General features: G+C 43.0%; 1 long non-coding RNA gene across 1 annotated transcript; it reads right to left on the reverse strand.

Moving 5' to 3' along the window:
* Positions 1-20696: 20696 nt before the first annotated feature.
* LOC138288374 (uncharacterized) lies at positions 20697-24498 on the reverse strand. Its single transcript, XR_011202382.1, has 3 exons — positions 24414-24498; positions 23699-23884; positions 20697-23161 (listed from the first exon to the last, which is right to left on the reverse strand). It is a non-coding gene; the product is annotated as an uncharacterized lncRNA (long non-coding RNA).
* Between the last annotated feature and the right edge of the window lie 2379 nt (positions 24499-26877).

The raw sequence follows: 26877 nt of genomic DNA on the forward strand, positions 1-26877 counted from the left end.
TACCCAAATACTCCCTAATTGAGTAAAAGTCCCACTACACCTCCCACCTAATCACCTAATGACCTTCTCCTTCATTTCACCACTCCACTCAGCCCAACTGCCTACACAGCCCTTGGCAATGGCACGTTATCTACTGGCTAATCATATCACTACGACTCCCAGAATGCACCAACCCATCAACCTGAAAACCTGGAATGTGCACAAAACATCACATGTAATGCATGTACAAGTAAAGTACTAGCTACACCATCTAGATTGTTCTAGTGAGGTCCAGTACATGGCAATGACAGCAATGCAATGGCACACTCAAGGCAGCAAACAAAGCAAAATACAGCTACAGCTGAGTGACCATTCCTAATGACCACAGATCAAATATACAAAGCCAGAAATAGACTGACCTGGATTGGAAAGTAGGATGGCTGAGTTGAAGCACATGCACAACATCTAGATACAGGGCTAATACCCTTGCATACTCACATACTGTGTTCCCACTGGGACACCATTGTTCATTGTGCAGCTTCATTGTGTGACATGGCTGAATACTCACTAGGTAACTGAGGTGAACAGTCATGTAAATTATCAGACAAAACCAGAAACCATCTGCAGTGCAATCTGTACCAAACTTGTATGACAGCTCTTAACATGGAGTATGGAGTAACAGAGTTGGATGTACAGCAAAGGTATGCTGTGCAGCATCTGTCAATGTCATTGCAGGGAATCATGTAAAACCACTGTCAGCAGCTCACAAAAGGGGAACCAAACACACAATCTAACCTGAACTCTGTGTCTCCCTCCCTCCACAGGTAACCCTGCCATTGCCACCATGGAAAGGATACGTGAGACTGCCAGGCACACTAAGGATGAAGGTCCCAGTGAGGACAACATACCTGGATATCTGGACAGTGATGAACAACCTGGCCCATCTGAGACACCAGGTCAGTCAACAACTTTCTGCCTCACCCTGCCCAAATCACCCCCACCACCACCACCATTGGTGCATCCACATCACTGGAAACCATTCACCCCCAAACCTGTGTCCTAAGGAGTGTTCAATCAATTGTGAGCCCCACAGTACAGGGACCTGAGTTGAACCTTAACATTGCTGACAATGAAGGACCTGCTACCACTAGGAGTGGGCACACTGTGCCAGGGGCACAGGCACCTAGGGTAGGGTGCATGGGAGGGATGCTGTGGGCCAGAGAGTGGGACCACAAAGGGGTTCAACTGACCAGGAAACCATCTCCCAAGCCTTGGGAGCATACCAAAGTTCCCAGGACAGGATGGGCCAAATTATTACCATGTTGGGGGAAAATCAAAGGCTGCAGAGGGAACACCACCAGGAAGTCATGGAGCAGTGGCAGGCATACAATGCGACCATGGCTACCATTGCAAGGGTGCTGAGGGACATCAATACCACCCTCATTGGTTTCTCAACACATTAGGCCCGTTCCACTACCCACGTACCATCTGCCCCATCTACATCTGTGGCAGCTATTGGATTGGACACCCCTCCCTCTGTAGCAGAAGAATCCCCCCGCAAACGTGGATGTCTACCCAGACATCCGGCTGGAGTAGATGTCAAGACCAAACCCACTGCCAAGAAGTGCACATCTCCTGATTTGTCACTCTTGTGTGCCACTGAGACACCCTGTAGACTGTTCTGAGACATACCTCAATTATCCCATGGTACAAGGACACTGGACCTGTGTAACCAACTGGTGTTGCAGCTACTCTGAGTAATCAGTCTACCAGGACCTCGCTCATCACTTTCTTTTCATTTATGCATCTTTATTTTGAGTTTTATTATTCTGATATGCAAAATAAACCACAATTGAACACAGCTACTGTATATGTGTCTTTTATAATATATCAACAATTGTCATGTTTGCCAACTGTGGCCTGGTCATGCTCCCCTGTATCGAACAGCCAATAAAATGGTTATCAGAGGGAGGCTCCCTCAGCAGGAGACACATGGCAACAGAAATGTCACAGGACAGATGTCAGAGAGGTGGAAATCCAGAGCAACACAATAGGATAGTCAGTATACCAATCTTCAAACAGAGCATGAGAGAGAGTGCAATCAGAATGGAAGGCATCGTGGCATACAATGCACATATACAGGTAATAGAAGCCATGCTGGTCAACTACCTACAAAGTAGGGGTACCCAGAATGGACCTATATATCACCAGGTACAGGCTCTTCACATACCCATACCATATCTACATGATAAATTACCCCATGGAACACACAAAGAACATCACTGACTGAGGAACCCAGTACTTCAACCATACACTAACATAGGCACCATACCTGTTGGATTGTCAGTCACCTTTCTCAGTATACAGTTACCTGTACCTTGGACAGCAACATCAGATTACTGATACAGCTAAGACCCATTGTCATCACAAAGTACCCCACCCATTGTGAAGCCAGAAGCCATGACCCAATCATCACACATGGGCCACAAACCTCAACTGACATTTAATACACCATTTCACGTCACCTCAACCCCACTGGTAATAGGAAAGGACTAAGCAGTCACAACCCCACCTATATGAAGGAAATACTGACAAGGTACTATCCCACTGTAACTATATCCATTTTACAAGCTATCGGCCAGGTACACCTCTAATGTCTGTCAGCCAATACCATTGGCTACTGACAATGATCACCTCAAGCCGAGGTTGCAGAGCCAAACACCACATGGCATTTTCAGTGAGAGAAAGGAGAAGAGGATAGGCGAATGCAAGAAACATACTTCAAAGCTGAGTAGTCCATTACAGAAATGTAGGTTAGGATCAGATATAACAATAAATGATATAGCACACCAAATTGTACAGTACACTTTACAATATATCAGTCTGCATCCAAAGCTTACACATTGGAGGTATTGGAGCTCATGACACCCCCACTGATGAATTAAGCCAGGAGGTGTAATGGCAGCCATCTACTTCAAGTTGTGCACATTCAACACATCAAAAGGTCCACTTCACATACCTGTATGTCAGTGGAAGTACTGATTGATGAGATCTGCCCTAGAGTCACCTGCTCCCTCTTCCTCGGGCTCCTCATCACTTGCCATATCAGCATTTCCAGCCAATGGTCCAGCTGCCTCTCCCTCATCTGTTATCAATGGTATCTGACGTCTCAGGGCTAGATTGTGAAGCATGCAGCAGGCAACGATTATTTGGCATACCTTGTGGGGAGAGTAGAGGAGGGCACCTTCAGATCGGTCCAGGCACCTAAATCGTGCCTTCATGTGCTCAAATGTTCACTTGATTTCACGCCTTGTCCTCCCGTAGTCCTCACTGTAACGGAGTTCCCCTGGGGTGGCTGAGTATCTCACTGGTGCCAACATCCAAGGATGGTTTGGATAGCCTGTGTCACCTGTGAGCACAATGGTATAACAACTCATAAATAGTACCTGCGATTGGCTATATTTTGATGACAGGAGACATAACACATAAACACACACTATAGTGCAAACTTACCAAGCAGCCAAGACCTCTCTGTTTGTAGTCATGCCATCAGATGTGGGACATTGCTGTTTCGCATGATGTAGGAATCATGCCAGGATCCAGGAAACTTGGCTGTGACTTGTGAGTTGTACTGGTATGCCAGACACACCACCTGTACATTGATTGAGTGGTAGTTCTTTGTGTTCCTATACACCTGTTCATTGGCACTGGGAGAGACCAGGGCTACATGAGTGCCATTAATGGCTCCTACCACATGAGGAATGTGTCCCATTTCATAAAAGTCTGCCTTCACATAGGCCAAATCTGCTTGTTGGGGAAACTGTAACTGTCCAGGTGTTTCAACAATGCACACAGTACATCCTTCGACACCAGACTGAACATGGGCTGAAATATCCTTGCTGTTGAGGCGACAGTATTCTGAAATGACCCTGTGGCCAGGAAGTGTAGCACTGACAATACTTGAACATGGGAGGTATGCCATGGGGAATGCGAATGGCAGGCATCAGATCTGTCTCCATCTAAGTACAAAGATCCACGATGGTATGACGATTCAGATGATATGTCTGGATGACATGACTTTCCTCCATGGTTTCCAGGTCTACTAGCGGACGGTATTGCAGTTCACAGTTGGAAGAGACCTAAGTTCACTGGCAGAAGTTGTTATGGCGGCAGGCGGTCACAAGTGGCGTACAGCTTGCCATTGGTTAACATTGCTGTCTTTGGCTGACTTGGGCCAATGGCCATGACCGCCGGCAGTAACAGTCCTGTACGTGGCTGCTGTGACTGCCATTTTCTGAAGTATTGCTCACTTGACTCTTGACACCGTTGGCAGCAAGACCTCCACAATGTGAGCTGCTGTGTACTGCCTCTGGGAGCCATCATGCCACATCCTGCCGGTGATAGGGCCCCTGCCTTCACCCCGGAAGAGCTGGGGAGTCTAGTGGAGGAGGTCCTACCCTTTATGGACAGCTATATGGGGCACCAGAGTAGCAGGTGAGTCCAATGCCCTAGCCATGTGAGATAGGTGTTGTGTGTGACGTTGTATTGGGCATGTAAACTTGTGAGGATGTAGATGCATGCAGATGGCATAATGTAAAGCCATGTGAGCAGAGATGATAGGTATGTGTACCTACTTGCTGTGACTGATGTGTACTGACCACTCCTATTGGTATGGTGCATGTGTATATGACTTTCTTTTTTTGTCTGTGTCATCCATGCAGGTCAACGCCCATCAGAAGAAGGGGATTTGGCGTGCCATCGCCAACCAAGTGCGGGCCATGGGGGTCCATAGCTGGCAGAGCACCATTGTAGAAAGCAGTGGGAGGACCTGAGGTGCTGGGCCTGGAAGATCGCTGAGGCCCAGCCGGTGATGTCCTCCCAATGAGGGAAGGATGCCCATTGGACCCTGACGCCCCCTAATGGCCCACATTTTGGCAGTGGCCTACCCTCAGTTGGATGGGCTTTTGAGGGCAGCACAGCAGCCACAAGGGGGGTAAGTACTGACTGCATCCTTGTGCTTGGCTCAGGTAGTATGGTGTTTGCTGTCACTCTTTAGCAGCTGTAACAATGCAGTAGGTGCTACATGTATGCAGACTAGAGGGAATACATAGTACTCATATTTCCTAACTAATAAATGGAGATCTGGCAATGGGGATGGCCATGTGTAAGTTCATTTCACCTGTGTCAATGTATACCTATGACTGCATGTGGAGATGCACAATTGGCATTGCAACATGTGTGACTCCAACCAGCCATATATATGTATGTAAGCTGCTGTTTCATCCTACCCATCTAGTCCGTCCAGGTCCATGCATCTGAATGTGATTATGTAGCTCTAATGTAGCAGACCACTAACATCTGTGTAGCTTGACATATTTGGTACGGGTCCTAGTTACCTTATGCCCTGATACTGGTATTCACTCCATGTGAGACTGGCATCTCAATCAGTCAACTGATATGGCCAATATAGGACTGTGCATATGGGTTTGTGGAGGTGTCCCCATTGTCCCTGCATTATCATGCTAAGGGGTATGTGAAGGTTGTAACAGTAGGACATCCAACTATGGCCATCTGATTGTTAATATTTGGCTTTACCATGCATTTCCATGAAATTGAACTATAGGCAATTCACTATTCACTATTATTCCAATGCCCTTGTTTCAGAGAGGTAAATGTTTAGGCTGTCCTACCCTATGACAATGTGCAATGTCTATCATATGAGTGCCAGAGGCCTACCAATACTAGTGCAACACATGGTATTACCCGCGTACATCATGTCACAATGGTTACTTGGGGATAGATGTTGTTGAGTGGGACAATCCTTGTAACCTTAGCCTAAATGCTCTGGAGAGGTTGGACAGGTAAGGGTTTTGGGTCACTTCTTACTTTGAGATCCTATGGTTTGACTGAACTACTTTTTGTCATAGAGGTGTTGCTGTTGTGGCATATGTTGTAAGTACAATGACAGTTGTGCAGGACCATGTGTACATTGCTTTTTTCTGTTGGATATGTGTGTTGTCCGGACTTAGGTACAGGTAATCACATCAGGAATGGTATGAGTGATGTTGGTTTACTCATGTTGTCAAGTTGTGAAAATGTTTCTGCATGTCAGGTGGAATGTCATGTACACTATTATGATTTAGTTGGTGGCCCTTTGTTTAGTTGTTCTTAAACTGCTCTCTGTGATTGTCAGTGGATGTCTCATGTTTTCTATATAGGCTACTGTAGCTATAAATGCATGTATGATGTGATGTGGTGTATTTATATATAGTGACTGCAGATATTCATCAAAAAAGTGGGACATGTAGTGACATGGCTGTTCTCCAGACATGGATTTTTAACATCAGATAGCACTTGTATAGGACTGCCACATGTTGTGTTTTAATCAGAGATTGTATCCAGTTTGGCATATATGAACCGAGGGTTCATCTAGGAATGTGATTGGAATGGCATGTGATTGGAATGGCAGGCGCTGTGTCATCTGTGAATATAGTTGTCTCTACTTGCATGGGACATGACTTATGGACAAGGACTTGTCTAGTGTTGAATCGGAACATGCATGATATGGTGTGATCAGTCAAATGCTTTGCCTAAAGGTGATAGGAGTATGGAGAGTAATGACCAGGATTAGGCCGGATTTTCACCTTTAGCCAGGGCATGTTGAGCATGCTGACTTAGCTTTACAGGTGATTTGATAGAATGCTCCAGCCGTGCTACCTTACATGGAGTATGATGTCGGTGAGAGAGATGATATTAATGGGTGGATAGAAGTAACATGTTGTGACATTATGTAGGTTCTGTGATTTTCTATATGGAATTGCCTAGCCAGGAGATGTATACCTACAGCTGTGCATGTTGTAATGTGTGTATGTGAAGAATGCAATGATACTCTCTCTCCCTCTCTGTCTCTTCCTCCCTCTTTCTCTATTTGTGTGCATCAGCATCGGCAGGTGAAGGAGACAGGGCACAGACGAGTAGACCAAGGGACCCGGAGTGCAGATACCACCGACAGCAAGAGACCCAGTGGCCCAGAGGGCAAGGGGAGTGCAACAGGAGAGACAGGATCATCATCATCATCCCCGGAATCCTCCTCGAGTGCACATTCCCTGATGGTGGCAGACCCATCTGCGACACCCCAACACTATATTTGTCTGCCACACCCCTTACTACCACCGCCTTCACTGTAGCTCCCAACCCAGTTGTCTATACCTGCTCACCCAGAAGGGTGGGTGTCTCCTTCGCCACAGGCACCTCTGCCCCTGCCTCTGTCAACCCTGCTGCCCTCAGTGAGGAGGCTATTGACCTCCTGAGGTCGATCTCTGTAGGTCAGTCGACCATCATGAATGCCATACAGAGACTGGTAGCTCAAGTCCAGCAGAGTAATGCATTCCTGGAGGGCATTCACAGTGCACTGGCTGGCCTACAGATATCATTTCAGGCTCTGGCCTCCACACTGCTGGCAGCCAGTCACCCCTTTGTCTTCCGTCCCCCCTCCACCTTCCTCTTCCCAATACCAAACCCCTCTTTCACGACCTAGCCTAAGCACACAAACAGACAGGGAGGCATCCACCTCAACATTCAAAGGTACTGCAGACAAACACAAGCACCACAAGACCCACCACCGGCATGCACACAGACACACCAACAGTCACTACCGGCACTGACTCCCCACCAGCCCTGCCATTAGAGACACAATACCGGACACACCTGCAGATACAACACCAACATTCACCGATCCAGCCACAACTCCTATCCTACCCACAGTCAGCACAATAGCAGACCCTCAGACAGACATCCCCAACACCACATCTGCAGACATCACAACCACAAACATGCCTACATGCAGCACATCTACCATGCTTGCAGTCATCACCCCAACAGACAGTCACCCATCCACCATAGCATTTCCCAGCACCTCCACCCCACCCTTTCCCAAGACACATAAATGCCCACACTCACCCACACATCAGACACCAGCACACACAAGCATGCCTCACACACACATGCACCCAATACATCAACCAAAACAAATCTCACAACTACTACCTCTCCATCCACTCCCAAACTCTTTTGCCATGACCATCCCTGTGTGTCTAAGAAACATTTTCTCTAGGATTTGAACTTTTTCCCTCTCCTCTTCCATCCTGTGTGACCCACAAATGCTCTGTGTCCCTCCCCAAGCCCTTCCACCTACAGGACATCCCCAGCCACCCCAAATCCCTGAGGTGCCAGCCTGCCCCGTTTAGGCCCCTACCTGTGGAGGTTATATGGAAGTCAGGAGTCAAGTTGGGGCACACGGAAGTGCCATATATGCATGTAACACGTATGTGTTTGGGCTGGCCTATGGCCTTAATCTATGTACATATTTATGTATATATATTTATTTTTTAATTGACATATATCTGGGCCAACCCATTGTTGTTTTGAAAGTTAAATCCTTGTCCTGCCTTTCTTTTCTTATGGCTGTTTTAGTCTTAGGTGCTTTTGTTTGCATGTGTAAGTTTTGTGTGTGGTGGTTGTGCTACTAGTTGTGTTTAGGTAGCATGTGCAGGTGTGTGCATTGCATTTATCCTGAAGTGATGGGTGTGTATTGTGTGATGGCCATGTAAAAGTTGGGGACATGTATTTGTGTTGGTATTATGTGCTGTAATTGTGTTGACGTATTATTTGTGTTGTGTGCCTTTGTGTGGTTGTAATGTGTGTGTGAGTGTGTATGATGATTTGTATGTCAGATCCGTTGTGAAGTGTGTTTGCAGGGTATGACATATGCCTCGTTGTATGGATGTCTGATTGTGTATGTTGGATCCCTGGTGTTGTTACTTTGTGTTGTATGTATGAATTGTCAAGTGGGGGTGTGTTTTGTTGATCCGTGACAGTGCTTGTGAGGTGTTGCAGTTGTGGTGTTCTTGAGTCATTTGGTGGTGTTGAGTGTTATTGTGTATGACTGTGCAGGTGCTGTGTATCCGGGGGTTGTTGTGTGTTTTTGGCGTTTGTGTGTGTGTGATGGTCGTATTTGTGTGTACTAGGCATGTGCGTTTGGGTATGTGACTGTGTGTGAGTGTGCATGTCAGTGTGAGGTTACATATGTGTGTCACCCTTGCCACCTGTTCCGGATGTGTATGTTGTGGCATTTTGCACCAGTGACAGGTAAGTGTGTGTACTCACGGTTGCTGTCGTCGTCGCTGGTTCCGGAGTTGTTGGGCGAGCAGGAGCAGCGGGAAGATGTGTAGTTCAAGTTCCATGGCAGCTCCAGATGATGGCTTCCTGAAGGTGGGTGCCTCCTTTTATAGAGTTGGTTTCCGCCAAGGTTTCCGTGGTGGTGTGACCGTGGCGGGAACCTTGGCGGTATGCAGCTTTGTAATATATCCAGCGGGAAAATGGTCTCCGCTGGCTTGCAGGTGGCTAACGTCATCCATGGTGGCCTGACTGCTGTGGCGATATCGGCAGTGGATTGGCTGTATTCTGTTGGGAACACCCCCATGGTCATAATTTGGCGGTCTTCTCCGCCAACCTGTTGGCAGTACAACTGCCAACATGACGGTCATGAGACCGCAAAACTTGTAATGACCCCCTTAGTCTTGAGGGACCAGGGGATTCATTTGCAGCAGTTAACAATATGTTGTCAGGGGTGTGGAATTTAATCAAATATCTACTTGTCCATGGGACAGGTTGCGTCATAAATCTACTTGTCCTGTAAAAAAAATCCACTTGTCTCTTTGGTGCCATGTAGTGCGGCAACAAATTATGGCAGCAATCTCATTTTACAAGAACTCTGATAATAGCCCGAACTCATGCTATTATAGTATTTGAAAACTAGCAATGCCCTTAATTTGCCACCTTTCGGTAGATCCAAATACTGGGGCTGGAGATAGTGGCAAACAAAAGTTCCAGAGTTGTAAAGCCCTTTTGAATCTGTGCAAACCCACTAACTTGCATGTCCAACAGCTCTTTTCTAATATTTACCAATACTGAGAAAGGTTGGAAATTTGCTCCTGACAAGGGCAGAAGTAAGTCTTCTTCCATGGTTGGGAGAAAAAGGCAGGAGGGAAACTGAACTTGTAAACGCTCAACAGATCACATGCATACTTTCTCCAGCTAAAATTACGTTTACAAATATTTTCTAAGAGTACAATTCCCTGGTCTACTTCTGTAAATGCTTGTGAATTCATAAAAGCTGTAAATCTGCACTAATGCAAGGACAGGTACCACGGGTGCACTTTGTGATTTTCTTTAAGAATTCTGCCCCTAATTCGTTACTTAAGACCTTTTGTTTTTATTTCAACTCTATCTCTCTATTTATCGGCTTACTTCACTGTAAGTGACAGCATTCTGCTCTTCCACAAGGAGCATGTTGGCACAAAGTAGTTTTGTTCATGCCAGGAGCTCCTGTGGAAATGTGTGCTTTTAGAGGATAAATCATATTTTTGCTTCTTGCCAAAAGCTTGTTTATTTTCATGTTTCCCTAACCTTGCTGAAACTGGTTACATTGATTTTTCCATTATGAATATACATTTTGGAATTACTAGCATGCATCATCACATTTTATATTATGATGCTTCAAAGAAATGGCATCTAGAATTTCATTGTAGTGTAGGAAAACGTTTTTTTCCTAGTTGCATTTTTTGTGAACATTATATTTTGAAAGCGAAGAATCATAAATCTTGCTTTAAAGCTTCTGCAAATATTTGCATCTAATCAGAGAGCATTCTGGGAGCATTATACGTAGCCTCATTTTGTTAAACTTTGCAAATATGTGTACATATATTTATATTGAGAGCACTGTCAGCAGTGCAGTCGGAGCTTACAACATTTTCTTAGTGCGCTCGCCCTAATAAGAATTTTTTTGCATTAACGAACCATTAATACAAGTTCAAATGGCATTAACATATGGATAAGCATTACCCTAACTGCAGACAATGCCCTTTACTGATCCATAACATAGTACTGCAAATTGGCAATACAAGGTTTTGTGCTGCAGGGGGTTGGGCATACTTTTCACTTGTGGTCATTGACATCAAACAATATGTTCTGGGCGTTGCGCTATAGTAATTCTTCATAGATTTATACAGCAAATACAAATAATTTAGTCATGTTAAATTATGGAAGCCATCTAAACAATAAAGAAGAATTAGTATGTGCTGAAATGTAAATTATATCAGGAAATAACAGAAACTCAACATTAGGGTTTTTGTTGGGATTTAGAGAGAGTTAGTTCTGTGATAGCTTGCTACTATTAAGGTGTATTGATATTCATGCTAAACATATATTATTGCAAGAATAATCCTGATCCATGACGTGTTAGTAACATTGATCGTTTAACTTAATAAGTGGCTAAAAGAACATAACACAGGATGATGTCTAAACCGCTGCAGTACATGCAGTATGTTGAAGTCATGTGAGTGCAACTAAAGTATAAATGAGACAATTGGAATTTTCACCTCGTCCTGGATAATTTCAAATATCAAAACAAAATGCAACACATTTGTCAAAAATGTATTTTATTTTATAGCAGCAACAGCAAAACTGCTTATTTGTGTCGGAACAGAAGATTTTCTGTAAATAATAATGGATTCTTTAATGGATCCACCTATTTAATGTGCATTGTACTTTGTACAATGTCTCTAGTTATAGGAATATGTATTGAACAAAACAATAAATATGTTGTTTTCGGATTAAACATTCTGGTTACACACATAGTATAAGATTGCATTTACTGATCAGCTCTGAGCATAAATTTTCCATTTATGTGTAAGGCCCCTGCAACAGTTGTGCCAGTTAAGAGTAACTTCCCCATTTCTGCTCACCACAGGCCTTGGGCATGGCTCCGAGCCCAAAGCCACGGATTGTTGCAATATCCGACCGTGACAGACAAAGTAGAAGTGTGGTGTACACGACAATGGGATAGTGTGGAGGGTTTAGCCTGTTTTTTTGAAGTGGAGAATGAAGAACACATGTACAGCTGAATGTTGATCCCTAATAAGTATTTGGATACGGTTAATTTTAAGGTTTCTATGATTTTCCCATACATCCTAGACACAAGGATGTATGTATTTGAGTATATATATGTGTATTTGTATATATATGTATGTATGTATATACATATATGTATATTCATACATACGTGTATTTATTATGTATATATGTGTGTATATATATTTGTGTATATCGATGACTAATATAATTGGTTGGTGGAAGAGTATTTTTCTATCAATGTTTTTTCCTAGGTTTCTGAACATGGATGAGAAGATGTTATCCATCTGTCTGTGTTTCGTTTTATGTTTTCATAGTTTATGGGAGTTTTTGGGTGTACAACTTAATATGTAAAGCACAGTGACATTGGTAGATTGCAACTATATACTTTCCATACTGGTTTGAGTATTGAACATCACTGCATTAGAATAGAGGTGTTCCTATCTCAAGATGTGCAACGTAGTACTGCAGCACAGCTATTGGTGATATGCTTCTGATAATAAGGGTGCCAAATATGAATTACCCCATATGCTTCCTGTTTTGTGTTTTTGCACTATGCAAGGGTATAGCCACACGACAACTACAGACGGTGTGCACAAAGTAAAGATTGGTGTGTGTCCCCTGCCCATATTTTTTCTTAAAGGGACATCTGAATTTCACAACATCACACTTGCACAAGAAAGGGGAAGTGGCTTCTGACAGGAATGATGCCTGCAAGGTCCCAACCCCTCTGGCCTTGATGCAAATATTCTGTGTGTTGCAAGTGAATAATGGGATATAATGCTGTGTTCCGAGAATACTGGCTGCATACAGGTGTAACATTTGTTGTCTCCTGACCTTTGGGTTGCCATTTGTTTGGTGAAATAGTTTGTGTGAATATTCCAATGTTACTGAGTGTTATTGTTATTTATTATTTGAGTGCTGATTTTCATTTAAGGTGGTAATTGTATATGCGATTAGAAGGTTATTCAATAGCAACAACTTACTTATTAAACGTCTCAGTGATGATATGATAAAGGGACTTTAGGTACAGGAACAGTAGCAAAATATTAGTATAATATTATCAGTGGAGTTACAATGTAAATTCTGAATGTATGTCCTGTGTTACACTTACACTATAAGAGGAGGACTTGATGCATTGGTTATGCACTTGACTGTGCAATGATGGTTGGTTATTAAGACTGATGCTAAAGCGTTTTCTAAATTTATTACAGAAAATTATTTTTTAAGTATAATTAGAGAAGTTTATTTTGCAAGTATGGAGCAGTGACGAGAGGGAGAGAATTTTTATTTCTATGTACAGATTTATGTCATCTGTCAATATACCTTTCTCCTTTCAAAGGGATGTGGTTGTAAACAGAGGAGGAAGCCTTTCCCCCCACATACCAAGACTGGTCTTTCCTTTCCTGATTTAAAATGAAAAAAGAGAGGGAACTTTTTTAGATGCATGTTACTCCTATCACCACTTTAGCCTCACTTAGTTGAGTTACAGGTTTCCAATGTAGTACATGTATGGTTTTCAATGATAACTATTGTGCCTTTGATAGATAACATGTGAATATTACTGTTCTGCCTACATTTGTTGAAAGGAATGGTGTTACTAACGGTGATGTGGTATCTTACATGCATTATGATTATCAAACTTTGATATGAGTAACAGCTGGCAGGTAGTACAAAAGACTGTGGGATTAGGTGTGGGCAAAGAGGAGGGGTGAATTGATTGATTTCACTTATTTACCCCATAACACAGTGAGATATGTCCCTTTATAAGGTTTAGTTTTCTGACACAAACTTTGTTGTTGCATCACTCAAAGTTTTCAGCATTGGTGTTGCTTCTGCATAAAATAAGGACATTCTATTTGCCATTTCATTATCATCTTCTTTTTCTCCCTCTGCTGGAACATTGTTAATCCACATACGGCTTAACGTCCTTCTGTAATAGCTGGAGTCATTCTGTATGGCAGGATTTGTCATCTTCAACTTGTCAAATCGGACTATAAAATGGAAGATTTCTGCAGCCTATTTTGCAAGAGCCTGCTCTTGCTGTAGATGATGAGTAGGAGAATACGGTGTGCTTGTCAAAGCTCCCAGTAAACAACACAATGCTGCTTCAAGTCTTTGAGAAAATTCCTAGAATTTCTTTAGTTTTCTGACTAAAGGAATAACAGCACCCCAACTGAAATACTGTTTGACTGGCCTATGCCCATGTCTAGTGCTGCAGGCTCTTCCTGACTAAACAACAACACCTAGAAATGATCTCCAACTGGGAGATTGGGCCTGGGTCACCTGTGAAGTGGGAAGGACTGACCCCTGGATCCACATCTCTCACACCAAGAAGGCAGTGGAACATGGACATCCACAGCGACAAAAACGAGTGGAACAACTGGCGGCCTCACCATCATCACTGCACTACAGTCTCCGCTCGACAAGGGCTGCTAGTGCTACATGCCTCCAAGAGACAAAGGCCCGTATTTATACTTTTTTTGCGCCGCATTTACGTCGTTTTTTGACGCAAAAACGGCGCAAACTTGCAAAATGCCATTGTATTTTGTAGGTTTGCGCCGTTTTGCGCCAAAAAGCGGCGCAAATGCGGCGCTAAAAAAAGTATAAATACGGGCCAAAGGGTGTAAGCAGGCCCTGTTCTAGTTCTTCCACAAAGTACCCAAGTGAGCTTTAAGTGCCGGTTAACCTCTTATGCCACACTGAAGTGGTACCACCAACTGCGGAACAACTGATTGCCCTTCCATAGTACTGTGACCGAAGGCTGTTGGCTCTGAAGAGAGGGGCCCTTTACAACTGCAACATTTAGGGATCTCCTTATCTCCATCAAAGGGTATAGCGGGGAGGACTAGGGGCACCATCAATTTCACCAATTTCATCGCCTGCAGTTCTGGCTGAAAGACCTCACTAAACCTTCAGTTCTAGACTACCTGGTCTCCATTCTAGAATACCTTTTTGCCTCAAGTACTGGTGGCCTGTAGGGCAAAATATAAGGTATAGGTAATTGATCATTTTGATTTTCTCTTTTGAAATTCAATAAGGCAATGATGTCCGACACCTCAAGGCCTAAGAAGAAATGACTGTGGGTACCAGTGATTTTCATTGTGCTTCTTCTCATGGTGTCTGTTGATTTCTCACGAATCCCTCTAACTTTAAAATAGGAACCTCTTACTTTAAAATAGGAATATTAAATGACACTGAGACTTTTGAAGTTTGAACTTCTTTCCTAAATCAACAATACAAGTAAGCATCACAGAGATGAGCAAACATGCTTTGAGAGAAAAAGAAGAATGCTAAATTGAAAGTGAAGTATGATGCAAAGTTAAATGTATTATGTCATTTCATGTTTGCACATACCTACTCCAACAGTGCTTAGTGAATAACAAAATACAGAGTAGTATAGTACATCACCTTTACCAACTATATCTGTGAAAGACATAGAACAGTATGAACATTCTATTTCCTGTCAAATAGGAGTTTTCATTGATAACATGGCACAATATAAAGTACAAGAGGAAGGATAATAATAGGAGGAATGGATTGTTGTTAGGTTAAGACTAGATTAGTAAGTAGTGGCCCAGCTTTGCTACCCAGCTTCCAGGAGGAGGAGACAAATATTTGTTCCTAATTACACACACAACAGGTAGCTTATGACTATCTAGGGTTTTGTTAATGTCCCATGTGCACCATTGCCTACACAAACTATCACATACAGTGATATATCAGGTATCAGCTGAAGTTTGAGCAAGAGGTACTAAGGATGATGCAGGACAGCAATAGTAATGTTTCCCAAGATAGCAACAGCACGCATACCAGACACAATAGCTAGACCTAAACACTGGTGGGTGCCAGGAGGATTGGGAACACTGTTTCATCATTGAATATCAGAGGAAGGGGATGTGGAAACTGGCTAAAAAATCTATTTTGTATTTCCCCAGGCCTGAGCTCATCCTGTAATACTCAAAGATGAACAGGCCTGAAAAACGTATACAAAAGGTATATGACCTTTGCTAAATTAATTTACCCTAACAGATAGATTGTAATGCAAGGCTTGCTTAAAAGAGACACCTCACAAGACATGCATTGCTTCATTCGCCAGCAGCAGACAGACATCTGGATGTCCACATAGGTCCGAGGAGAGGTTATGAAGAAAATGGTTTGGTGACGCCTTGGAAAATCCCAACTGTCTGAGTAATGTGAAGGTCATGCTTGTGGTCATCTTGTATCACGCTGCCATCATGAAATATTGTTTTACTGTGAGTGGTTATTTGCCTAATATATGTGTAACACCATGCATCTCCTGATCACCATCACACCATGTACTTGATGAAGAAATTACCTTTCTATTGTTATGATTGGATGATGTATTTTCACACCTTTGTGGTTTTTATGTATAAAAGATTGTATTGGAGTTCCACAATTCGGATCCTTTGGACTTGGCCTTTCAAGCCAGCAGTCCCCATGTCAAGTTAAAATACATTTTTCTTTTATCTTTCCTGATGAGTTCCTGTCTCTGATTTTGCCAAGCTTCTACACTTGCTCCTTGTTGTTTTTTTTTACCATGCGGCTGACTGGCAGCCATTGTGTCCCTCCAGCCAGTGTCCCCTTACCATAGGCTTGCATGTGTTCTTTGTTTTCCTTGCCTCCTTGTTTACAGTTGTTGTTTGACCATGTACCTGGCGGCCATTTTGAGCATGCAGCCAGTGTTCCTTGTCATAGACTTGCATGTGTTCTTTGTTTGCCATGCCTCCTTGCTGTTGTTGTTTGACCATGTGGCTGGCTGGCAGCCATTTTGTTCATCCAGCCAGTGTCCCTTGGCATAGGCTTGCATGTGTTCTTTGTTCTCCATACCTCCTCCTTGCTTCTTGTTGTTTGACCATGTGGCTGGCTGGCAGCCATTTTGTGCATGCAGCCAGTGTGCCTTTGACATAGGCTTACAAAAAAACATCGTTAATTATTGATCATTTGTTTTTTAAGTTTCTATTTTTAATGTTGTTTTTTTTGTCATTTTTTATTTATTTATTTTTACTTCTTTTTATTTTAATTTTTATATTTTATGTTTTTATTTTTTTATAAAGTTTAATTTTTATTTTTATTTAATTCTATATTTTGCTTTGATCCATTCATCCACATCCATCCATTCCTCCATCCATCCACCAAAGACACACAGCTGCACTACAGCATTCAATTTTCTTTAGGTGTGATTTCATTTCCTCCAGCACACCCAGCAGACAAATCAACAGCAGAATCCATTTCACCTGGACCACTTTGCTGCCATAGGTTATTTATCGGACTATTCCAGTTACCCATGCACCTCTTTCTGACTACCCCAGGTGTGTCCTTTAAACAGATGGAGATAAAGCAAAGAGTTAGATCTGCCTGTTGTGCTGTCTGATTTGAAATGCAACACTGCCACGTTTCACTAACTTCATGTTTTTCTTGCTTGGTTGTTTTTCGGTGCACAAGAGAAGAGACCACAATTCACCTGCAGTACTGCTAAGGAGAAGGTCTTACAGTTACTCCGGTCTACAAGCACCAAACTCTTTCGCTTGTGCATCTTAGTGCCACTGCCAACCTGGTGCTTAAGAAGGTCCCAAAGAAAGTTGCTCCCAAGAAAGTGGCCAGTGGGAAAAAGCGTCTTTCCACCAGTGGCATCCCAACCTCAACCTTTTTCGGAAGACATGCGCCTGACACACCGGCCTCCAGGGAGGAACCTGGGACCAGCACTCCCGCATCAACAGCACCACCCCACCCCAACCCAAGCCCAAAATCATGCCTGTCAGTGAGGCAGCCACTGCAATCATGGTGACGATGACAAGCAGTGATGTTGAATTGGATTCGTCCCTTTTGCAAAGTAGTATCCAATCATTTCAGGAAACAGAGCAAAGTAGACAGCAGCAGCAGCCAGATCTTCCCGAAGTTGGAGTAGAATAGGAGGTCGAGCTTCCTGCTTAGCAAGCACCTCTTCTTTTAGAATCAATGGCTCCCAGACCTCCAGCAAGAAAAAGGAACGGTACTACTCCACCATATTCTCCAAGCACCACTTCTGATGATGATGATGATGATAGGGACATGGAGTTGACACCGGCAGAGTCTGGGAGATGCCAGGAGAGGAAAGGGAAAAGAAAAGTTCCAGAAAACCTTAGACTCATGGAAGGGGATGAGGAGGATGATGACAATGAGCCAGTCACTGTGGAAGCTGGCACCGAGGAGACCGACATTACTATCCAACCTGCTTCAAGGGATAAGGCACAGGCAGCACCGCCAGCTCCCATATTTGTAAGGCCCCAGCAGAGACCTATACCAACTCGTACCTCATTAGAAGTATGCTGTGCAGAGAGGCAATCGACACACCCACCTACATCCAGTTCTTCTTCAGGCGTTGGCAGTGGCCCAATAAGAAAGTACTCCTCCCCAGTTTGAGAGTTTTTATGATTAGCAAATAGGAGGAAAACATTGCCAAATGTTCCATTTTCCACACAAGTGTTCGTCGAGGTAAGCTAGGTTCACATTATGGTACTGGAGGCCAGACGACACATATGAAAAAACATTACGCAATTCAGTGAAAGGAGCACCTTATGAAACATGGCTCAAAGTAGTTGCAGTGATGAAGGTGAGGACAGCCAGGAAACATCATCTACAACTGGTCAAATCACAGTGGAAGCTGAGTAAGAACAGAGTGACATCCTCATGCAAAGCAGCCCTGTCCCCAGCACTGCGCAGGAATCACCCGCCTCAGTGACCTCACAATGGCACAGGAAAACTCAGAGTCAGATGGAGACACAACAGCATACAGTGACTTCACCATGACTCACATTTAGCCTACCACCACCTACATCTCAAAATAAATTTCTAAGAGCGTTCGGCGGCATGCAACAGTAGCCATGTTCATCATGGAGAAATCACACACAGCTGCAAACATCTTGGAGGAATTTAATAGCAAGGTCCCAGAGGACCCAGAGGTCTTCAAATTGGATTTGTTATCACGGACAATGGCAGTAACATGGTCAAGGCCATGGCAGATGGTGGCTATTTCAGGGATGTGTGTTTGGCGCACTGCATCAACTTGGTTGTGCGAAACTTTCTTAAAAAAGAAAACATAGTCAGCAACATACTGACCACCTGCAGACACATCGGCACTCATTTCAGCCATTCTTGTAAAGCCTGGAAACAGCTGCAGATGACTCAGCCTGGTAACAAAGTACCAGTTAAAGCCCTGATACCGGAGTTGCCAACACATTGGAACTCAACCTATTACGTAGCAATGTTTGTTTGAGAAGTACAAACAGATCAATGTCTATATCATTCAAAGAGGAGCTGATGCGATTTGGAAAGCAATGACCATGGTTGCGGACAAATAGGGCCCAGTCAAATGCCTCACACAGATGCCGCTCCCTTTTGAGGTTTCCAGGCCTAATGGTTTTCCAGGTTTGTCATGAGAACGGTGTCCATCTGTACTTTTCCATGCACGATTAAAACAAATGTATATACTCCCAGTCCACAATCCAGGATGTTCCTCACTGAAGGACATTTTCACATACTCTCTATGTGTAAAACAATAGCTATCTATTCCCACACTAACATTTTCATGGGAACAAAATCTGGGAGAAAGGTACACGTTAGCAAGGTGACTTGACATTTTCTGCACAGTCACAAATACAGGGCCTATCAGGCCTCACCTGGGCTAACACAATTAAATTAAAACAGCATATTAATCATTCAAACAATACACATTTTAATATGCAAACTATAAAGTCAGCATTAATTAATTCTCTTTAGCTTTCAAGTTACAGTAACTTTAAAATGAAATATATTTGTTAATACATTTCCTTTAATGTGGGGCAGAACTGCATTTCTCTATTTTTGCATATGAATTAAAAACACATAATCAAAAATCTAATATCGTTTCAATGAAGAGTATTAGTTTAGCCTCAAAACTATAGCATAATGACAGATTAATTAATCAAACATGTAATTAGGGGCCAGATGTAGGAAGGGTTTTGCGCCACGCAAACGGCGAAAAACGCAGTTTGCGAGGCCCAAAAGCCCTTACGCGATGCAGAATCACATTTTGCGAGTCGGTACCGACTCGCAAAATGTGATTCCGACTCACAAATAGGAAGGGGTATTCCCTTCCTATTTGCGACCGCATCGCGATGTAGAGTTGAAATCAACTCGCAGTTACCATCCACTTGAAGTGGATGGTAACTCATTCGCAAACGGGAAGGGGTCCCCATGGGACCCCTTCCCCTTTGTGAATGCAAACAAAAATATTTTTTCAGAGTAGGCAGTGGTCCTATGGACCACTGCCTACTCTGAAAAAAACCGAAACAAATAGGTTTCGGTATTTTTTCTTTTTGCAGCTCGTTTTCCCTTAAGGAAAACGGGCTGCAAAGAGAAAAAAAAAAAGCTTTATTTAAAAGCAGTCACGGACATGGTGGTCTGCTGTCTCCAGCAGGCCACCATCCCTGTGAGTGCCTAGACTCGCTATGAGGTCGCAAACTGCGACCCACCTCATAAATATTTATGAAGTGGGTTGGTGCGACCCCATAGCGAGCCGCAGAAGGTGTCTGAGACACCTTTCTGCATTTCCTTTTGCGAGTTGCAAATTGCGAGTCGCTGGGACTCGCAATTTGCAACTCGCAAAAGGATACCTACCTGCATCTGGCCCTTCATCTCCATACCTCCTGGATTTCAGTAAGTAGTCTAACGTGAATGCACAGTAGCATGACTTCTTAATGCATCACTTTACAATCAAACTATTAGTACTTTTATTAACATAATGCATAAACTGTCATGTATAGTTGATTACTGTGACATAAGGGACTGTACTAAAATTGTTCCTACATCAGGTCTCAAATATCTTCTTCTAGTTTATTAAAATGTTCTGACATGCAAACTGAAAAATGCACTTTCAGCACCAGCAGCAGGCTGCCATTTGACTCCCCAGTTTTATATAGCATAGACTTGACCCGAAGATACTGGAGTGCTTTACATGAGCATCAGTTACATTACACAAGGACACATTCATTTTGGTTTTCGGCATGGGGAGATTAAGTGATTTGCCCAGAACCCCAGGATGTAAAGCTGATGCCGAAACTTGAACTTGGTTCCCAAGTTGCAAAGTCTGCAGCTCTTGCCATAAGGCCACATCCTCACTCCTACGTTTAACATAAAATCAAGTAATCAACTGGATAAAAAAATACAGATAGCAAATAATTTAAAAGTGCTTTATCCCTATTTGAGAACTCAGAAAATATGTCCTCATTTTAGTTTTTTAGAGCACTGATCATAGTTTCTATTGGAATAAGATCCTCTCATTTTTATAATTTCTAAACAAAATACTATAGGTATTACAGTTTTGATTATATCAAGATGACGTCAGGCGTGCCACACTTTTGTAATAAATAGAGAATGTTAGCAATCTAGTTGTTCATTAGAACACTGTGGGGAAGCTGATGTCAGGGGCACAGACTCAGATAAGTGAGGCAGAGAGGAAGGTGCAGAGGCAAAAAGTTGACCATGTTGGGCAGGCAGGGGGGGCAGTAGTAACACAACAGACCATGGAAGAAAGGGGAAAGAAGGGCAGGGGCAACAATCCAACCATGCAAGACAGGCAAGAGAGTCTGTGGCAAAATAACAGACCATTGAGGGCAGAAGGAAGGGACAGTGACAGTACAACCATACATGCCAACAGGCCAGATTCAGGCAGGAGCCTCCTGATATTTTTAAACCCAACAGGGCTTTACTTTATCGGTCTCCTGCCTAAAATCTCCTCTTTTTCAACGTAAGTCAATGGGGAAAATCCATTCCCCAGGTTTTCTTTTTCAAAATCTCCCTCTTACCAAGTTCAAAATGTTGGCAGGTATGGTACATTGGATCATGGAGGGCAGGGGAAATGGTGTACGGTCAGAAGGCAGAAGGAAGTAGCAGCAAAATGGACCATAGAGGACGAGAGGGAGGAGATGGAGGCATGGAACGCAGACAGGCAGAGTGGAGGTGGCAGGGACAGGCGGTAGTCATCTGACAATGCTAGGCAGATGTGAGGGGCAGTGGCAGCTAAACAGAACACTCAGAGTAGATAGGTGTGGAAATGGCAGGTCCATGGAACATGTTGGGCAAACAGGATTGAGCAGGGCATGTATACAGACATCGGAGGGCAGAGGGAAGGAGGGTAGGGAGAGAAAGCTAAGCAAAGAGGCTAAGCTGGAGGGCAATGATGGGGCATAGAATTGGGCAATGGAGGACAGGAGGAGTAGGCAGGGACATCAAGCTAAATGTAGGGCAGTGGCAGCACATTGGAACATGCAGGGCAGGAGGGAGGGGGCTGTTGCATGGACTTGGACAACAAAGGGTAGAGAGGAGGTGGATGGGGCAGCAAACTAACTGTTCAGGGCAGGCGGGAAGGGTAGTGCCACTATAAAACCAAGGGTTACAGGGATAGTATAGTTAGGTTCAGATTTTACATGCACAAAACTATAGAAATTCAACTACCAGAGCTTATTCAAGTAACTATAACTCATGCCCTAAGGTAACTATAACTCGCGCCCTCACCATGCACTGCTAATTACCCCGGATATTACATCACTCATGACATCTTCGATGACAGCATGGATAATATCACTCTAACATTTGCAGTAAAATTGCTGATGAGAAAACTGTGCATGGCGCAGGCGCGAGTTATAATTACTTTACACACACATACAAACACGCACACACATTTATTGAAAGAGCAAAGGTTAAAGGGAGATTGATGTTACAAAACAAAAACACACTGAAATGTTCTTGTCGGAGCCATTCACCTCTCTTCATACTGCATACTCTTCTTTGAAGCCACAGTTCTGTGAGGGACCACGTAAGAAAATAATTGATAGAAATTAATAAATAGGTGGTTGATGCTTATAAATTGCACATCTGAAACAAAGGAACGATGTCCAAGTGGATACAGCGAGTCCTGAGAAGGGTGCCCACCTGGTAGAAATACCCAACCACCAAGGGTATTCAAATTGCATAGATCAAAGAAGAAAAGAAAAAGCCTCCTTTGAGCCGTGCTGTAAAGTCAATTTCAAAACAGAAATACCAGGGCACTCCAAGTTATAAGTCCACAGTGAGCAGAAATCCAGAATCTTTAATTCCTTATGTTGAATACATAGAAAACATAAGTGTTCAGAGACAGCCAACACGTGTTTCGTCCAACAGGACTTTTTCAAGGCTGAAACAATGGAAAATAGTATTTCTTTAAATACAACAATACATCACAGAAATGGTGAGTAGCACACAAAACACCAAAACGTGTGAAAACATTACAAGAAAAACTTTAAGAAGACATTAAAAAATTCAAAAAAACTCAAAAGAACTCAAAAAAACTTAGAAATTGAGATACTCTCATGCAGAGTAAGAGACCAAAATCTCCTGAGAATTGCCCAAATAGTGCGCTCACAGAGTCAGAAAACGTGAAATTTTGATAAGAACCTAGAATAAAAACCATATATATATATTAGTTTATGGAAAGAAAAATAGAGTAGGAACTCTGTGTTGGAACCGAAGAAAGAATAGTAAATGCCCAAAGGACTTAGTGTGATGTGAGTAGAAACATGCGGAGGCCCAACCATAGTAGCAGAGAAACACTATCTCACCCATAGATGTGAGCACGTGAACAAGATACTTGTAAAAGGCTAGAAAACAGCCCTACAATACTTGAAAATGAAATAGCCCAAGAGAGTAAAATGGATATAGTATGTAAACATACCAAAACTTGTACATAAGCAGGAACGTGTCCAAAGCGAACCATAAGAATGGATTGATTTCTGAATCGATTAATGAGGTTTCCTAGTCACAGGAAACGTGGGTCCTATATGATGTTTAGGCCATATATGCCAGCAATCCGAAAGTCTAATGTGTAGTACGTGGTGGGGGCCCTGATAAGCCCAATCACCTATAGGACAAGAATTTATTGAAAAGAAACACCATGAGAGAAACCCACCGCTGACCGAACAAAAAAATCAATAAGAAGCAGAAACAAAAGGAAGATTATCAAGCGCAAAAGGAAATAATTAATGAAACTGAGGAGGTAGGATTCTATTACCGATCCAATCGAAGGTTACGAACTGATGGGGCAATCCCCAAAAATATCGGGAGGATCCCCCTATGCAATTAATGTACCTAAAAATTAAAGTGTGGGCCCGTGAGAAAGGTACAGGAAAGCTGTTTAACATGAGGGCTATAGAATGAAAGTCATGACAATCACGATACAAATGTACCTCACAGGTATCCATAATAAGTAACTATGCCAGTTGCGGGGACATTAGAAATTAACGGCATAATAGCGTTCCTATATTCAAAAAAGGTATCAAACAACCAAGAATTGCACGTGAAATGCCTAAACAAATATAACCATACTCGTAACGTGCAAGCAAATGAAAGCGGGACACAGGGAAGTCTAGCATACAGGAAGAGCCCCTTACATGTACTCTCCTGGTCCCTAGAGAGTCAAAAAAGCCGATGTCGGCGTGCGCGTGCTGTGAAAGCAAAGTAACACAGCGCCACGCCACGAAACTACGTATATGAGAGTAATAAAAATAGAAAAAGGACTATGTTGGAAACAGGAATGATATGTGACTGGAGCCACGGGGAACCACGGGGGCCATCTTAGGCGATACAATAAATACTTATTAAACAAAGTAGTACATAAGTAGTATGGCAACGAAGTGCAAAATGGAAGCAATTATACGCGGAAAAAATTTAAAAATGAAAATAAGATTGCAAATTAAATAAAGGCGGGTGCAACACATGCTGTTGCTGTACAGACCTTGATCAAAAAATATAATTTGTATTCCAACTACGGGAGAGGCCGCATATTAACATTAATGTGAGAACGTGACAAAAGTAGACACCGAGCTATAGATGAAACCACGCACAGTATAGATGTAAACAAGATAATAGGAATAGGGATAGATAGTCAGGCAAAAACAGAGAGAGATGAGACTAAACATAGATATATAGTTCAAGTAAATTATTTCTGTTAATCAACATACAGCCATGTATATACAGAAGCAGCCCAAAATCTGTATATTATCTTTCTATATAATGTATACTCGCTAGCCCCAATGGGAGCACATCTTATTCATAAAACATTCATGGCAGAGACGTCTGTAAACCAGACCAAACGGCACCAAATCAGTCGTATATGAGGAGATGTTTGGTGTATACACTGAAATAATTGTAAATACACATTTACAAATTACACGCGTACACACTAAGAATAAAATAAAGGTTACCCAGACCAACACGTGTTGGCTGTCTCTGAACACTTATGTTTTCTATGTATTCAATATAAGGAATTAGAGATTCTGGATTTCTGCTCACTGTGGACTTATTACTTGGAGTGCCCCGGTATTTCTGTTTTGTAAGAAAATAATTGGGTCCCTTTAGTTTTTTAATTCTTGGATTTGAGAATGTTTTTACGAATTCCAAAAAGGAGAGACGCACAGACCTGCTATGCCTTTAAAGCCCACCTGTGAACTTTTTAAAACGCTTATGTCTGAAAAACTACTCAAAGGATTTTTAACACCAAAGCAACAAGTGCACTCTTTGGTAATGTCATGTGTAATGTTATGTTATGTTATGTGTATCTGTAAAGTGCTCTATCACCTAAAAGGATATCTGGCAGTGAGCAGATGTATGTGACTAGCCCTGCATATAGTAGGTTGGTTAATTGCAAAGCCAGGTATTCAGCATCTTGGGGAATTCAGAAAAGAGGAGAAGGATCTTATGTGAAATGGGAGGTCCTTCCATGCTTTAAGAGTGATGGAAGAGAACGCCTGTCCTTCTGATATGGTTCTGGCTTTTTCTGGGATATGTACGAATAAGAGTCCTGCAGAACGGAGGTGTCTGGGTAATTAGTGGAAGTAGATGTCACTGTTCAGGTAGGCAGGGCCTGAGTTGTGTTTTGCCTGAATGTGTATGTGTGAGGAGTTTGATTTGAGTATGTTTGTGTATCAGGAGCCAGTGTGGTTCCCTGAAATTTTGTCTTGCAGTGTTAAGCTTAAGACAGTTGGCTTTCATCCAGTTAGTGACTTCAGAGATGCAGGCAGTGAACTTGTTTCTTGTGTTTGTGATCTTGTTGAAGAGAGAGAGAGTATGAATTGTATATCGTCTACATAGGAGAGGATGTTGATGTTGTGTGTGAGGATGACATTAGCTAGAGAGATCATGTATGTGTTGAAGAGGGAGGGGCTTAGTGATGAATCTTGAGGCACTCCACAGATGACTTTGTGGGCTTCAGAGGAATAAAGTGCCAGGCTTACAGCTTATGTTATATCCATTAAGAAGAAGCAGATCCAGCAGAGAGCAGGTCCTTGGATGCTATTCCTATTTAGGTGCCTGATGAGGATGGGGTGAGAGACCATGTCAAATGCTGCAGAGAGGTGCAAGAAAATGAGGGCTGCCATGTCTCCTCTGTCAAGGGTCATGCGGTTGTCATCTGTGGCAGCAATGTGTACTGCTTCTTTACTGTGGTTGGGCCTGAATCTTGGCTGCATGGCATGAAGTAGCTGGTGGTTGCTGGGGTGGTCAGTGAGGCATCGGATCATTAGCTTCTCTAGGACTTCTGCTGAGTATGGTAGAAGGGAGATGTGTCTGTAGTTGGAAAGTGTGGCTAGGTCAACTGCTGGTTTCTTGAGCAGTGGCATGACAGTGCCATGTTTCCAGGTGTCCAGGAATGTGGCTGAGTCAATGGAGGCATCCAGGATGGATGTTAGTCTTTTGCTGATCAGTATGTATCGTTTTCTGAAGATGTGGTGAGGGTAAGGGTCAGATGGAACTCCCTGTGGTGACGGCACGCCAAGAGGTCAGGGTTCTTTCATTGGCCTTGATGGGAAGTTGAGTTGCAATGGTAACGAGGTCCTGTTGAGAGTTGAAGTTGCTGTA

The sequence above is a fragment of the Pleurodeles waltl genome, chromosome 4_1, assembly GCF_031143425.1.
Source record: "Pleurodeles waltl isolate 20211129_DDA chromosome 4_1, aPleWal1.hap1.20221129, whole genome shotgun sequence".
Taxonomy (NCBI): domain Eukaryota; kingdom Metazoa; phylum Chordata; class Amphibia; order Caudata; family Salamandridae; genus Pleurodeles; species Pleurodeles waltl.